This window comes from Meleagris gallopavo, chromosome 1 (assembly GCF_000146605.3).
Source record: "Meleagris gallopavo isolate NT-WF06-2002-E0010 breed Aviagen turkey brand Nicholas breeding stock chromosome 1, Turkey_5.1, whole genome shotgun sequence".
Taxonomy (NCBI): Eukaryota; Metazoa; Chordata; class Aves; order Galliformes; family Phasianidae; genus Meleagris; species Meleagris gallopavo.
Window position 1 is genome coordinate 98261623 of NC_015011.2, and position 14853 is coordinate 98276475.

Sequence of the window (14853 nt, forward strand, 5' to 3'; positions counted from 1 at the left end):
TAAATGACAGGCATTTATTATACTGTGATTTTTCTGGCTTATAACGGTCTAAATAAATAATGTCAATTACTTATGTCACTGCTGCAAATATACTATTAGAAGTGAGCCAGTTCATTGACATAAGCTACAATGTGAAACAAATAAAAAATTGTTAAAATTATGCCCAGGGTAATATCTATTACTTCTTCACCGTGTGACAATGAAATCCTGTTTACATTTTGAGCTCCATGAGATGCATTAGCAATTCAGCTTTAAGCTATTTTCTAAACTATTTCTGGTGTTCTTGCCTTTGTGACACAGCTCGAGACCAGACACAGGGAGACACATGGGTTTCACAAAACAAAGCAATGACGTAAGTATGACTACTTCCTGTAATGCTCCTACCTAGCTTATCATGCTACCCATATCTCCCCATATCTCAGCTTTTCTTCCCCATATGTTCCTAGATTATCTTAGGATATTTCAAACTTCTTTCCTGAAAAATGTTTTGATTTTTTAAACTTATTCCAAATGTAACAAATTCTGTTTTTCTATATATAGCAGATCCATATATCAGATTGCCATGAAGTACCTATATTTCCACTGTGTTCAAAAAGCAAAGATGCAGTGATTCTATACAAAAAGTTTACAGAAAGCCAAATCAGAAATACATATGTCCAGAGGAGAGCCACAAAGATAACCAGGGGACTGGAGCACCTCCCCTATGAACACAGGCTGATGGAGCTGGCCTAGTTTAGCCTGGAGAAAAGAAGGCTGCAGGGTGACCTCATTGCAGCCTTTCAGCATATAAAGGGAGCCACCAACAGGAGGGGAAATGACTCTTTGAAAGGGCAGATAACTGCAGGACAAGGGGAAATGGTTTTAAGTTGAAGGAGAAAAGATTTAAGTTGGATGTCAGGGGGAAGTTCTACAAAGAGAGAGTGGTGAGGTGCTGGAACAGGCTGCCCAGAGAGGTTGTGGATGCCCCATCCCTGGAGGTGTTCAAGGCCAGATTGGATGGGGCCTTGGGCAACCTGGTCTAGTATTAAGTGTGGAGGTTGGTGGCCCTGCATGTAGCAGGGGGGTTGAGATTCATGACCCTTGAGGTCCCTTCCAATTCTGTGATATACATATAAAACATATAAATACATAAAAATATACATGAAATTGTTGTATTATTGCAGTCCTCGATTCTGAGTTATTTTCTCTTTTATTCCTCATAAGATAGGGAAGAATCAGTTACAAGAAGTAATCTCTCTGAATCACTGTACCCACAGAAGTTGATTCTCTTGAAAATTTAAATATAAAATATATTTTTTTTCCTACAGATTTTTTCTATCCTTACCCTTATTCCTGAATATAGGAACCCCAACTAAAATCCTCTTGTGTTGGTTCCTCATCTTCATTAACAGCACTGGAATTTTTCTGCTTTAGTGTTACTATCTCAGCTGGAAGCTGTCAGCACAGCAAACAAAACCAGTTTGGTTGAAATGGATTTTACATTCTGTTCTACATACCTGTAATTTTACATTGTCAGTTCTAGTGAGGATCAGTTAACATATCTGTGGGTGACAGAAATCCTAGTGAACCTTAGAATTCCAGTGACATAACATAAGGAAAATATTAGCTGCTTCAAAGCCCAGAGTAACTGCTAATAAAGTTGAGTTACGGAAATCCTTTAGCAAACAACTTATTGTATATATCTTTGTGTCCATGCTGGCAAACCTTAACAAACTGTCTTTATAGTGAAAACTATATATTTTTTCATTTACATCCAATGCAATTACAACTCCATATTGTAATTATGGACAAAGGACGATTTCCCTGCAGCATGTTATCTACAATTGCAGCTTCTTACTAGATATTGTTTAAAGTATCAGTTTCTGTCCCTTGCTTTCTAATAGCCCATATCTCTGCACCTTACATTGATGCTAATGATACTAACATAACTGATATCTCTAGAATATCTCTTGAAAACTTTTTAGTTTTCCCACTTAAGCTACTGATCCTTAAAATGTTTAGAGTACAAAAGCTTACGAAAACTTTGAAATCTGTAGAAAAAGAAAGTAAAACAGAAAAAAATGAATAGGGATTGACCCTTGTTTTAAATCATTTAATTGTTAGGCTGGAGGTTTTGAAGGAGTGAGCTATCTTATTTTTCCTTTTATTTGTTACTCATTTATTCATTCTAATTCTGTTGGGGAAAGTGGATACAAAACAAACATCTCTCAAAGCTCTACATTAAGATGTGTTACTAAACTAGATATATTCTATCTTAAAATACAGATTTATGATATTCATTCTCATAATGATCTTATTTTTGGTTGGAATGAAGGGTACAGGATAACAGGAGAAACTGTGGAAAACAAATGTAGTTTTCTTTGATCCTTCCTTGATATTTTCACAGATGTTATATCACCTTTATTTCACTTTCATTCCAGTCACACTTGTAATACTTACAGGTTTGCTGGAACTTAATCTCTTTCTAATATGATAACCTCTGAAAGAATCTAAACCATCCTTGTTTATCATAATACTCTGCAAATTTCTTATTGGACAATCAAAGAAAAAAACAGGTGTTACAATTAAGAGATACTCAAGAGAATTCAGCTAAGCAAGTTATTACAGCAAAAAGAAAAAGTAAAGGACTTACCCTTGTCCTCGGGCTTACTGCAAAACTCCAAGAGGAGAAATCTTCATAAAGGAATCCTTCCCTACTGGTAGTCAGCTCTTAAATGGGTCTAGGAGAGGTGGAGCCAGGCTTCTCCTCCACAGGTGAATTGCCTTTACCTGTGCTCCCAGGGCTGACTCATTGCTTGCCTCAGGTGATCAGTCAGAGGTTCAGGCTGTGATTCAGTAGTTCCCATACACTCATAGTTCTAAGCCACATGGACAACTGGATAATGAGTTGTATAATTGAACGATACAGCTACATATTTCTCTATCATGAATTTATGACATAGCATAAGAAAAGAAACATCTTTTTCTCCACAGGTGAAGGGAACAATAAGTCTCTTTACCAAGAATGTAAAGCTTCTTGGATTTCTTTCTTTGGTAAGTTGAGAACACTCAGAAGTATGTATTTTAGAAAAACTATCCTCTAAAAATCGTATAAGATTACAATATTTAAAATACATTCTTTTGGTTTAGCTATTAGCATTGTCTGTTTGCAGAACATTTAATGCATATTTGAGTTTGAATATTAATTTTTACCAAGCAGGTTTTTAAACATGATCTTTTTTAATAATACAAAATGTGTTGACTAGTCGTTACAGTACGATTTTTCCCACTGTAGCTACCCAGCCTTGTAGACTTTCACATCTGTTGTCTTTACAGTATAGGAAGACTGTTCATGATTCTAAAAACCTGCAGACAAACAATCTACAGAAAATTACTTGTATAACATCTGGAAACATTTTGTCTTGTGGTATATCATTTATATATACCTTTACGTATATATACATGTACATATATAACAATTTATTTTCTCATCTTCTTCAGCACTTGAGACTGTCTCCATTTTTTACTGAAGAGAAATCACCCAAGGTAAAAATTCTGCAGTTATTTTTACGTAGTAATAAACAAAAAATATCTGTGTTTATTTCATGATTTAAAATATAAAAATTAAAGCACAAATACCCCCACTTTGTATGTAAACAACCAGAAGCTAGCAAAAACAAAACATCAGATATATACAAGTACATATCCAAACTACGTACTACCAAATCACATATAAAGTAATACTTAATCCTTAATCAACGAGCTGTAAAATTGCTAGGCTACCTTCAAAGTTATCTTAGTCTGCAGTTGTCTTACAATCTTCTCTTCCTCTTCTCTCCTTTGCAGAAATGTGCATCTCTGATTCACCTGTAAATTCCTCAGGATGAAAAAAAATAGAATATCTCAGTTGAAAGGCACCTTCAGAGATCATCTACTCCTACTGTTGGACCTTTTCACGACCAACCAAAAGTTAAAGCATGTTACTGAGGGCATTATATAAATGCTTCTTGAATACTGACAGAAATGAGGCATTAAACAGCTCATTAGAAAACCTGTTCCAATGTTTGACCACCATCATGGTAAAGAAATATTTCCTGACACCGTAAAGAAAAATTTCCGTTCTGAACCTCTGCTGGTGCAACTTTACATCATTCCCTCGTGCTCTGTCATTAGTGACTGGGACAAAGACTAGTACCTCCCTCTGCACTTCTTCTCCTCAAGGAGTTGTAGAAAACCACTTGGAATCCTCCTCTTCAAAGTGGACAAACCAAGTGCCATAAGCCTCTCCTCACAGGACATGCCTTCCCGTGCTTTTACCAGATGTATGGGAACTGCTGAACCATGGCCTGAACCTCTGATTGATCACCTGAGGTGAGTAATGAATCAGCCATGGGAGCACAGGTGAAGGCCATCCCACCAAGGGATGGAGCCTGGCTCTACCTCTCCTAGACCCATTTAAGAGCTGACTACCAGTGGGAAAGGATCTCTTCTGGAGATTCATCCTCTGGAGTTTTGTAGCGAGCCCAGGATGCAGGTAAGCTTTCTATCTATTCTCTTTTTGTTATTATAATCTGTTTTGCCAATCTCTCTCGTTTATTTCATAATTGTAACATCTTTATATTCATTAACTATACACTTGGCGAGCTAGGCAGGCCGGATATACTAATACTTACATTATGTCCTTTCTATAGAATTTCTATAAATGGATCAGGGGGAGAGCCCTACCCCCGTCGGTAAAACGATTCCAGGGCAGATCCCAAGATTTGTGGTATCTCTCTATTATGAATTAGCAGTAACCTTGGAAAAATGGGGTTCCCTACGTGTTATGAGAAATATCTCCCCATATCACACGGCAGATTACTTTCATGGACTTAACGAAGATATACTGATCACGAAAGAAAGGCAGCTAGCTGCCTCTACACTGGTATGGCCACTATTAAATGCTTTAAATCATACTGAAATGAGGAATAATAATTTAGAAAATGAAAACCAACTTTTGAAAGGCTGTATCAAAAAGTTAGAGCAAGAACTTGGCATATAAACAGGGAAGAAACCAATTCTGCATCTTCCAATAGGTCAAGTTCGTAACATTTCAATAGACAATGACCGGATTCCTGAATCAACAGACTTCACTGATCAGGACAATAAAAAAATCTAAATTAGATCTCAAATATCTGACTTTGACAAATCCACTAGAAGTCTGTCTTGTTATAACCTAGAAAACAAAAAAAGTACAGGAAGGACCAGCAGGGGTACCACCTGATCAGTGTCCCCCTGCCCAGACTTATTTACATGTAACAGCCCAGCCATACACGGCAACAGAATTGATGGATTTAGTACAGTGATTTCGGCAGAAGCCTAGAGAAAGTGTGCCAGCTTGGTTATTAAGACTGAAGGATTCTGGGGCAGAAAGTGTTTTGGTGAATGGCCTGGAAATAGCTAAATTGGCCACCATGACTGTCCATCCTGCTCTCAGGCAGAGGTTATGTGCAGGTACTCAATATCCTGATGAAAACCATTCTATAATAGAATGGTTAATGGCAGCCTGCCGTATGGTATGGCCAAATAAGTCTGATATACCTCTACATACAGGGATGTGGTCCTCCATGGAGGACTTTCAAAATTATATCTGCAAACTAGGCGTAAGGGAAGCAATTTATGGAGACACATTTGATGGCCCTGATATGGTCAAATTCTCAGCAGGAATGAGAGACTTAATTTTACAGCAAGCTCTCTCTCATTTATATGGTACTTCGGTCTCCATATTAAATCCCCTGGTGGCCTCAGAAGCGGTAGTCCAGCAGGCTGCCCAGTTAGTGGCCGATCTAGGAGAATCCGAATGCCTGTGGACCAGGCGCAAAATTCGGATATTAGAACAAGCTGAGATCCTACCGGTGACTAAAACCAAAATTCTGGCTACTCGAGCTCCTCGATCGGGACCCATAAAGGTCTCCCGAAAACAAATGTTTTATGATTTAATTCAGGCTGGGGTCCAATTTGCTAAGATTGACCTCCAGCCCAACCGTGTCTTTCTCCAGCTTTGGAGACAACTAAAGGACAATCAAAAATTTCAGAACTACCCTAAGAAACCAAGGGTAGGGGTTATAGAGAGAATACCAACAACAACATGGAATCTAGAAGATTTCATTGTTCCTAATAAAAACAAAAAGCCACCTCCGGTGTCTTGAGCCACGATGCCTGAGCCACCGGAAGCAAAAGAATTGGCCATAGTGCAATTCATGGTGTGACAGGGGATGCTAGTCCTCCTAGGGCTTCCAGACGGGACCGAAGGCCCTATGTAGAATTAACGATTTATTGGTCCCGAAAAAATATTCAGAGAGTTAAGGCATTAGTAGACACTGGAGCAGAAACATCAATTATCTACGGAGATCCAACCAAATTTGATGGAGACAGAGTGATGATTGGTGGTTTTGGAGGACAGACTATTCCTGTCACCCAAACATGGTTGAAATTGGAGGTTGGGCGTCTCCCACCCTGGGAGTATGAGGTGTCTATTGCCCCAGTCCAGGAATACATCTTGGGCATAGATATTCTATGGGGTCTGGCTCTCTAGACAACTGTGGGAGAATTCAGACTTCAATAGATATGTATTAGTATCTGGGCGGTGCAGGCAATATTAAGAGGCCATGTGAAATGTGAGTCTATTTGCCTGCCAAAACTGCGCCAGATTACTAATGTAAGGCAGTATAGACTCCCGGGGGGCAAGATGAAATGTCGAGAATTAGAAAAAGTGGGCATTATAAGACCTGCACAGAGCCCGTATAATTTCCCCATATGGCCAGTGTGGGAAGTCGAATGGCATGTGGAGAATGACAGTGGATTACAGAGAATTAAATAAGGTCACGCCACCTATTCATGTGGCTGTACCCAACATTGCCTCCCTAATGGACACATTAAGTAGGGAGATAAAAACCTATCATTGCATCCCAGATTTAGCAAATGCGTTCTTCAGTATCCCAGTTGCTGAAGAATCGTAAGATCAGCTTGCATTTATATGGAGAGGCAGGCAGTGGACCTTTCAGGTCCTGCCACAGGGGTATGTGCATTCACCAATGTATTGTCACAATCTAGTGGTGCGTGACCTGGCTAATTGGAAAAAACTTGATGATGCTAACTTAAATCATTATATTGATGATCTCCTGTTGACATCCAACTCGCTGGAGGCAGTAGGACAGGCAGCAGATTCATTAACCGCCTATTTACAACAGAGGGGATGGGCTATAAATCCCCAAAAGGTGAAGGTTCAGGCCTGTTCATAAAATTCCTGAGAGTGATTTGGTCAGGAAAGACCAAAGTACTACCCAGTGCTGTCATAGATAAGATTCAGGCGTTCCCAGTCCCTACAACATTGAAGCAGCTGCAAGAGTTTCTAGGTATATTGGGTTATTGGCGTTCATTTATACCTCACCTAGCACAGCTGTTAAGGCCACTGCACAGACTCACAAAAAAGGGGTAGCTATGGGACTGGGGGAAAACAGAACAGGATGCTTTCCAACAAGCAAAACTTGCAGTTAAACAAGCCCAGGCATTGGGTATGTTTGATCCTACCCTCCTAGCCAAGTTGGATGTTCACGTTACTCAAGACGGCTTTGGATGGGGCCTGTAGCAACCCCAGAGTTCTGTTTGGACCTCTACTGGTTTCTGGTCTCAGGTCTGGCATGGAGCAGAAGAAAGATACAGTATGATTGAAAAACAGTTGTTGGCTGCCTATTCTGCATTACAGGCAGTAGAGCTGATAACTCAAATGGCTGAAAAATAACTTCAAGTCAAGACCATGCTGCCGATTCAGGGGTGGGTGAAAGATCTGACCCACTTTCCTAAGACAGGGTGGCCCAAGCACAAACAGTGGCATGATGGGTCGCCTACCTCAGCCAAAGGAGTAGTCTGTCTTCATCACCCTTGAAAGAAGAACTTCAGAAGAACCGAGGACCAGTGACGTATCAGTGATGCACCAAAAGAAACACTGGTCGCTCCACCAGAGAAGAGTCCTGTTCAGGAAGGAAAATATCCTATCCCTGAAGAGGCCTCAGATGGTACACAGATGGGTCCAGTAAGGGCAACCTGAGCAACTGGCGAGCAATAGCATACCATCTTTCCACCGAGACAATCTGGTTTGATGAGGGGGATGGTCAGAGCAGCCAATGGGCAGAACTGCGAGCCGTGTGGATGGTTATAACCAAGGAACCTGGTGATGGTATTCTGAACATCTGTACAGATAGTTGGCTGTGTACCAGGATCTCACTCTTTGAATTGCACAGTGGGATACCCAAGAATGGACTATCCACGCCCAACCAATCCGGGGCAAAGACATGTGTCTTAGATATATGGAATACAATCAAACACAGGACTATACATGTCTACCATGTTTCTGGTCATCAGCCCCTACAGTCACCGGGAAACGACAAAGCCGACACGCTGGCCTGAGTTCGGTGGATTGAGAATTCAGCATCCGAGAACATCACCCGTTGGTTACATCAGAAGCTATGGTATGTGGGACAAAAGACAATGTGGGCAGCTGCTAAAGCATGGGGACTGCCCATACTGCTACCTGACATCGTCCAGGCATGCCAGGATTGTGATACTTGCTCTAAGATGAGACTGAGATCGTTGCCCAAAACAACAGCCCATCTTGCTAGAGGACACAATTCTCTCCAGCGATGGCAGATCGTTTACATTGGGGCCCCTTCCTTGGTCTGAGGGGGTGAGATATGTGAGATATTGCAGTGTTGACACTGCAAATGGGCTACTGCAGGCCTATCCTGTACCAAAAGCAAACCAGGCATATACCATCAAGACACTCACTAAACTGATGTCTGCCTACGGGACACCTCAAGTCATCGAGAGCAACCAAGGGACTCATTTTACCAGTGCAATGATACAGTGCTGGGCAGAAGAAAATAACATTGAATAGCGATTCCACCTGCCATAAAATCCAACAGAGGCAGGCCTCATTGAATGTTATAACGGTATTCTTAAGGCTGCCCTGAATACAGACTCCCAGTCCCTGCAGAGGTGGACGAAAAGACTGTATGAAACCTTGTGGGACCTGAATGAAAGACCCCGAGATGGTGGACTCAGTGCCCTGAGAATGTTGCAGACAACATGGGCCACCCCGCTTAGGATCCAAATGATGGGCACTGATAATCAGGTAAGACCCCAGATTGGTAACAAAAATTATCTTCTGCTCCCTGCCCCTGAGAATTTAGATCCAGGTACCCATAGAATAAAATGGCCTTGGAAGGTGCAGGTAGGACCGAAGCGGTGTGGTCTACTTGCACCTCGGGGGAGATTGTTGGAGGTGGGAGGCTCAGTAGTCCCTCCAGTAATAGGTACATGGCCTACTGATATTGTAGTCAACACTCCAATCTTCATTGCTAAAGGGACCCCCATCATGTACCTATGGCAGATCAGGACACCTCCTTTGGTGCCTGATATAATTATGCAGCTGCAGACATCTGGCCAGAAGGTGTGGTACAGGCAGCTGGGACATGCCCCAGTGCAAGCCCAAGTGTTGACTCAGGATAGAAATATGGCCTGTATCTTGCCCTGGAGAGCAGACCTTCCCCTCCTGGTACCCCTGAAACATCTGTATTACTCCCCGTGAGTCTTTGAGCCTTCAGGATTACCGGAAGGAACAAAATGCCATCAAAGCGTTCCAGTGTTACTGTCAGATCACATGCAACACCTGGTGATGGTCTACATGGGGCTGATGGAACATAGGACAGACCTGCACCTCACAACCATATGCCTCCAGTAATATCATTGAGCACTGGCCCATAAAAGAATATGGACGTTCACCGATCGTCATTCATCTTGAATTGTACCAACATGCATCGCAATGGAAATTGTATAAATGTTGTGATATAGCGGATCTCTATTAGGAAAAGCTTACCCTTTAGTCAACCTGATCATTGGTTCACGCTGTGAAGGGGTGGAGTGTATGGGAACTGCTGAATCATGGCCTGAACCTCTGACTGATCACCTGAGGTGAGCAATGAATCAGCCACGGGAGCACAGGTGAAGGCAATTCACCTGTGCTGCCGGAAGGGGTGGAGCCTGGCTCCACCTCTCCTAGACCCATTTAAGAGCTGACTACCAGTGGGAAAGGATCTCTTCTAGAGATCCCTCCTCTGGAGTTTTGCAGCAAGCCCAGGATGCGGGTAAGCTTTCTATCTAGTCTCTTTTTGTTTATATACTCTGCTTTGCCGAACTCTCTTGTTTATTTCATAATTATAACATCTTTATATTCATTGATTATACACCATGTTTGTTGTTCTCTGAATGTTTGAAGGGCCTTAATGTGCTTTCTGTATTATGGAAATAACTGTGCACAATATTTGAAGTGAGGCCACACCAACACTAAATATAGCAGGAGAATCACTTATTTGAGCAACTGGCAATGTTGTGCTTAATGCATATGAGTGTCTGTTTTGGGAAGAGATGGCTGAAGAAAAGTGTGATACTGACTCCAAATATAGTTGTGACACTATTTTAGAACTGTTGGTTAAGGAAAAAAAGTAGTTATAGATTAAACTTAATGTATGATATTCTAAGCTTTTTGGTTTATTTCTGATTTCTTATGTTCTTAATACAAGTTATGTTTATTGTTGTTTAAGGAGAGGTAATTTCGAAGGAAGACTCAAAGTATTTACCTCCCAGATATCTAAATAAGTATTTGAACACATACTATGTACATGTTATTGCAAAGAAAACAAAAAGATCATTTCTGAACAGAACAACTTCAAATGTTTCAAAATACACCAAGTTCTTCCTATTTCTCCTAGAAAAAACAATGCATTGGATTTTATCCATTTTTTTCAGACTCTGATGATTTTAAGCATCCTGCAACTCAGTGTCTCTCTCCAATTTATAGGAGGGAGATGAGGTTCTTTTAATATCTATATACCCAGCGTGAGACTAAGAAACAAAGGTTCAAATGTTAGTCCAACCAGTTTATTATAAATCCTAATCAGGGAGATGGGGAAGGGAAGGAGGGTGAGAGAAAAGATAGGAAAGAAGCAAGAGTCGCGTAAAGCGGGGATAGTCACCACCAGGATCCAGCAGCGGTCCCGTTGCACGACATTTCGAAGGACTGAGGCAAAAGCAGCAGTGGGGAGAGAGCAGCAGCATGGCCGGCCTTGGGCAGCAAGCAGGTGGCAGGAGGAAGTCGTGGAGCCAATCCGGGAGGAAGCAGCAGGACTCAGGTAGCAGGCCCAGGAGAGTCCATCAGTATGCAGGAATTCCGTAGTGAGGAATCTGATGGCAGATAACTTTGTTCTTCTTCAGCATCGTGGTAGAGCACAGAGCAAGTCCAGTGGGGAGAGAGCAGAGCAAGTCCAGGAGGGAGAGAGGCAGGTTGTGAGGCTTCTCATGGCAGAAACCTCTTCTTCTTCTTGAGAACTCTGTTGCCAGAAAACCTCTGTTCTTCTTCGTGAGGAATCTGTTGCCAGAAAAACCTAAACCTCATGGTTTTCGATTCCTCTTTTATCCTGCTTGTTCTCCTGCCTACGTGACATCCCTGGGTGCTTGAGCAAGACCCCCTAAGATGGCCATCATCCTGAAATAAGTTCACACAAAAGACGGCTTCACAGCCATTAAGCTGGAGCTTATCTCTCTTGTTGCCACCGGCCTTGTCCATTTGTGTCCTTCAGACAAAGGATTTCACAACCCTAGTCCAGAACTTGCCTGGACTTGGGGAAGTCCATCTGTGTCCCCAGCAAGCTCTGAGACAGTGAAAATTAAATAATCTCTTGCACTCAGTTTCCGGATATTTTGCTATTTAATGGAAGAAAAGAGAATCTGAAAAATGACACAAATGCATCCAAAAAGAACTAAAGAAAAATTAACCTGCTTCCAACTCTTTGGTGAACTTTTTAATCTGAAGTATGACAAATTGATCAGGCTCCTCAGCCTAGCTGTCTCAACAGAGGACAATGGTACACTTTTGCTCTTCTTGTCTACCATCAACTCTAGTACTAGAAGGGGAGTTCTATAGCAACCTCATCAGATTTGTCAGATTTATATTGCCACTGTTAGTCATCAGAGCTCTCTCTCTACTCCTTCAGAAGTTAAGTTTTGGTTTTACTACATGATGACAGATGTACCAAAATTAAAGGCTGTACAAATTCAAAAATTTTATAAACCTTAAAACAGACTTTCCTGTCTCATTGTCATTAAAAAAAAAAAATACTACAAAACAGTTCCTGACTATTTTCAAAACAGATTACACCTTCAGTTTAGCATGCCATCCCTTTAATTTCCCTTTTATTGCAAGTAAATCTCATGATGTTTTCCATATTGTTGAAGTCTGATTACAGCAGTGCTAGGTATACAAGACAGATAACATTTATTGTATATTGTAGTATCTTTTATTCAGACCAGCTGGAGGAAAAGCAATTAAGTTCCTGGAGCACAAAGGCCATTTTCAGGTTTTTGGGTGCTCTGACTAGAATATCTTAGGTTATTTAGGGACTTTAAGTGAAATCTCTATGTCTTTCATATCAGACAGGTATATCTGTGCCTAACATTGCCTCTCAGAATTTTATATGTTACTTTTACTTTTGAATCAAATAGGTTATTCTTCTAGATAAGAAGAACAAACAGGTTGCTACTTTCTCCCACTAAATCCTAAAAATGTACCAGCTCCTCTGTATCTGGATTACTTCCATCCTTCTCTAGTTTCAGCTTTGAAAGGAAAGAGCCTTGGTTTGTGTATGATATTTGTGATGTGACAAACCTTAACATCTTTGATAAAGAGTTCTATGTTTTCATTAGAATTTCCCCATGAACTTCCCATTTTCTCCTTGGATCCATCCACCTGAGACTTCTTGGTCTTTCAGACTAAAATAAAGGAGCTATAAAAATATGAGATCAATAAAAAGCTTTTTGCATTCCCCCAAAACTGTTTGGAGTTAGAAGCTTTTGGCTCAACCACTGTTTCGAGTGAAATAGATACTCAGCTTTCCAAATTGAGAGAGAGGCTGAAATCTTGAATATGTAAATATGTAAATTAGATAATTAGAATTATCTAAGTGTCCAAAGTGACCTCAGTAACTCCCCTAGTCCTACACAGAAAAAAATACATATATATATATAAAACTGTGATTTATCTTAATAATGTAAATCTATTGTAATCTTAATTATAGATGGGTATGACTTTTCATGGTACATGGGTTGAGAAAGGATTGACAGATTACTGACAATTAGAATTTTACAGCCAATTCACAATACTCAGGCAAAGTCCTCAGTTTGTAGCTTACACCCTTAAGATATTTTTCACATAAAAATAGATTAATATCTCAATATTAATCACTGTGCTGTTTTATATTTGCTGATATGTTAAATCACAGTGCACAGTCCAAAAATAAAGATTCACTGAATGTCCCTTCAGATTTTTATTATTAAAATACTTAATAACACATCAAAAATGTGTGTCTAGTTCCATTTTTAAATAAAAAGAACAAAACAGCATAGCAGTAATACACTACTGTTGTCCAAAAGGCAGATCCATTACCTAGTGTGCAGTAATCCAATCTTACAGAATGACAGAGATGAGAAACCTACTTATTGCAAAGTTGTGCAAGGTTGAGCGCTTGGTGGTCTTCCACAAAAATATCGTAGCCCAGGATTTTCTCAACATTGTTCTATTATATATTCTTGTCACTTGGCCACTACCCTGATTTAGTCTCTAGCCTACAAATAGCTAAAGATAGGGCTGATCTCCCTACCTGAAGGTTAGCTAATATAGTGTTTAACTACATCTTCAAGGCAAGGCTGAATGTGGCTCTGGGCAGCCTGGTCTAGTGGTTGTCAACCCTGTCCACAGCAAGGAGGTTGAAACTAGATGATCTTTAAGGTCCTTTACAATTCAGGCTACTCTATGATTCCTTGATTTTTTTCAAGATACTTCTATATTCAAATGCAAGTTTAGTTATTACATTGTGATTAAGTGTTCTACTTAATCACTTTAGCAGTTTCTTGGATGGTCATCCTGACCTAAATATTTGCTACATCTAAGGACACATACACGGAGATTTGTACAAAGATAAGTTTGTACTGACAGCATTACTCATCATTCTAATAAAATGAAATTTTATGGATATTTGCTGTGAATAAAGCAGGATTTCAGGTCAACATTTGTGAATAAAAACTGAAGCAACTGCAGAGATGAACATCTGCTGGTCTGGACATTGGACTGCAGGCATACAAAGTTTTTAGGTGAGAACAATCACAATTTTCTTCTGCAATTGCATTTTCTACTGTATTCTTCTATTACATTTATTCTTGTTTTATTTCATAAGACTAGCAAGGAAATCTGTGAGTTGCTTGTGACTTCGTAATCCACTAAATTTTGCTACTAATCCTCTTAATTATACCAGTTGCAAAAACAAGCACTCCACCTAGGCATATTCTTGATATATCTCTTATGGAAGGCTCATGAAAAATTAATATTATATGTTCAGAGCAGTTATTAGTGAAGTGGTCAATAGGATTGTCTTTGGGATTCTGCCAAGGTGGCAAAATCCCCATCAGGCAAGATTTTCTGATAGCAACCTGGCTGACAGTGCTTTAGGATTGTGCTGGGACACAGCCAGACAAAATAGTTTGATGGGTCTACTCTGCTCTTCTGAGAAGACTGCAGACTAGCTTAATATGCTGGAGGATAAAAGTCAGAAAAAGTTCAAGATGAAAATTCATACACAGCTATTAACTACACAATTTTTCCTAAGGGAAGTCAGCAGAAAAAATACAGAGAAGACACAGGAACCCAAGGGACCATGCACAAAAACCTAAGCCTGTCAGGTTCACTCATATGATTGTAATATCTCTGGTATGATAGAGACATAAATATTG

The 14853-nt window shown here is 40.3% G+C and overlaps 1 long non-coding RNA gene across 1 annotated transcript in view; it reads right to left on the reverse strand.

The window, feature by feature from the left end:
- Positions 1 to 2677, reverse strand: part of LOC109365623 — a 3241-nt gene extending 564 nt beyond the window's left edge. The window contains exons 1-2 of the long non-coding RNA XR_002111333.1: positions 2633 to 2677; positions 1497 to 1541 (exon numbers count right to left, since the gene is read on the reverse strand). This is a non-coding gene — a long non-coding RNA (uncharacterized LOC109365623). The remainder of the gene's footprint in view (positions 1 to 1496; positions 1542 to 2632) is intronic.
- Between the last annotated feature and the right edge of the window lie 12176 nt (positions 2678 to 14853).